Below are 2600 nucleotides of genomic sequence, written 5' to 3'. Positions count from 1 at the left end.
GGGGGATGGGCCTTCTAGAGCGCTGGGGGCGCTGGCACTGCAGGGTGGAGGGCCAAACACACCACTGGCGTTAGAGACCCCCGGCTCCTCTGAGCCTCAGTTCCCGCATCTGTAGAGGAGGCTGGCCATCCTGGTCTCGCAGCTGGTGCTGAAGAGGCCCACGGTGGCGGGTCAGCAGCTGGGGGTTCCGCGGGGCTGCCTGTGGCGGGGTCATCCTCCTCAGAGGCCCGTAGTTTCCATCCAGGGTCTTCCCCTGTGGAGGGCACCGCGGGCCGCCGGCCAACTGCCCAGGATGGATGATGCCAGGCCCACGGATGTGTCTTCTGGCCGTGCTCACCGTGTGGCCTGCACAGGAAATTGAAGGACCTTGCCCTCGGTGCCCGGCCGGGCATGGCGGCCTGGTTCACCACCCCTCCCACCCAGGGGGCTGCTCATCTGGAATGTTTTCACCCTCTGTTCGGAGGCAGGCGGGAAGGAGGTGGGCCGGGGTCCTCGCCCACCCCGCTGCACGCGGGGACGCATTCTGGGGAGCTGCGTCCTGGGGCCCCTCTCGCCGGCTCTGCCTCTTCATCTGTACTGTGTGCTCCGTGAGGGGGCAGGGGCTGTGCTGCCACCGCCGGAGGCCGAGTGTCACACGCCTCTCTCACCTGGCCGTTCCTGCGCTCCTCGGTGAGGGTGGGCAGACGCCCTGGGAGGGCGGCCAGGGCCTCTCCACTCCGCTTTAGTATCCCCACCTGTAAAACGGGGAGGCGGGGGGCAGCCGACTTAACCATCACGAGAAGCGTTTGCAGCCTTGAGGTGCATGAGGAAATGCTGGCGTCGGGGGCTGGGCCTCTGACGTTTCGCTTAGGAAACGACAGTGCTGGGGACAGAGCTGGTTCTCCTGGAACAGGTTGGACTGGCACTGGAGGTCCAGACGTGGCAGGGCTGGGACCAGGAGGCCTGGGGGGACATTGCTGGTGACCTTGGGCCCCTGTGTCCCCCTCCAAGGAGTCACCCCCCGGAGGCCCCCAACCCCCATGCACCCGGGGCAGGGCGCAGGGGTGGGGAGAGCCTGTGGACCCAGGCGGCGACAGGGTGCTGGCTGCGGGGCGGGCAGGTGTCCAGCCCCCGCCTTCACCTCATCACCCCAAACTCGGTGTCCTCCCAGCTCGGGGAGCCCCTGGAGAGGCCAGGGATCCTACTCTTGGGAAACGTGATCCCCTCCCTGGCCTGTGAATATTTCATCAGCGGATTAAAAATTGAAGCTGAACCTTCGTCGCCTAGCTCCGAGAGGGTGGAGGAGGGGCGCCGGCTCCGTTTCAGACCCGTCTGAGTATTTTTTTTTTTGATGATGGAGCCTTGTCAATTAGAAAATGACACTGCTGTTTAAAATGCCGTTCTGCGGCCCTCTTTAATGAAAGCCGAGGTGTAATAGCCAATCTGGAGCCGTGAATGAATTTTTAAGCATCAAATGAGAGGTGAACAGCGCCCGGTGGGGTCTGTGAGAGTGGGTGCGCGGGGGCCTCGGGGAGGTCTGTGGCGGCCACGCAGAAGCTGTGGGCCCGGCCTCTTGGGGGCGGGCTGTGTGTGGCTGGCGTGTGTTGGTGGCGTCGTTCTGGTCTGTATGTGGCGGGGTGGGGGGTGGATTCTGGTCTCTGTGTGCCCATGTGTAAGTGTGCAGGTGTACGCGTGTGTCAGGACGGCGAGAGCCTGGGGGGCTGAGGTCTGGCTTCCTGTTGGTCAGGAGGCCTGATTTGTGGGGAGTTGGAGCCCTGATGGCCCCGCAGGAGGGTCCCAGGAGTGATGTGTGAGGGGCTTGGGTGCAGCCAGGGGACAGTGTTCTGGGCTTGAGGGCCGAGGGATCGAGGGCCTGGTCCCAGGGCTGCAGTGCGCTTTGGGCCTGCCCAGGTGTGTGATGGGAACATGGCGAGGCGGGGGGGAGGTGAGCCGCCCCCAGGCCTCCCGGGCCGTGGGGCAGCCTAGACGTGGATGGACCCTGCCACTCCTGACGGGAGGGTTGGACACCCCAGCGGGGTTGGGCTGGGGGATCCAGCCAGGCCTGGTGGCCTCTCGCCAGGGCCCACCTGGGGTGCATCAGGGCCCGCAGGTGCGTCTCGGGCACCAGGGAGGGCGCAGGGGTCCCGCTCTGGGCCCACAGACGGGCGGCCCAGGGCTTGGCAGCACCGCCCGGCCCCTCCCCGCCTCGCCTCTGCCCAGCAGTGGGCAGAGGTGGCCGCGCGCCCAGAGCAGACCGTGCGAGGCTAAGTGTCTGGACCACCCAGCCTCCAGCCACCCTCTGCTGGGCCTCCCTTGTTTTCCTTTGGCGGGGCCGGCGCTGATCCCCGGCTGCCGGCGGGCGCTGGGGGCCGTGTGCCCCAGCCACGTCCTGCAGCTACCTCCTGACTCGGCGGCAGTCTCCCCCGCGAAACAGAGTCAGGGTGCGGGTGTCGTGGGGTCGACTGAGGGGCCGAGTGAGGGGCCAGCACGGGGAGTGGCTCCATGTCGGTCCTCAGCGTCCCCTGCACGTTGTATGGGGCGCAGAGAGGGGCACGGTCCTCTGGGAGAGCGAGGTGCCCGCTCCATTTGCGCATCCCGGGGGTCGGGGGGAGCTGCGTGGG

The sequence above is a fragment of the Neophocaena asiaeorientalis genome, unplaced genomic scaffold, assembly GCF_003031525.2.
Source record: "Neophocaena asiaeorientalis asiaeorientalis breed wild unplaced genomic scaffold, Neophocaena_asiaeorientalis_V1.1 scaffold78, whole genome shotgun sequence".
NCBI lineage: Eukaryota > Metazoa > Chordata > Mammalia > Artiodactyla > Phocoenidae > Neophocaena > Neophocaena asiaeorientalis.
The sequence above is the reverse complement of the archived record's forward strand: the minus strand, read 5'-3'. Positions refer to the sequence as shown.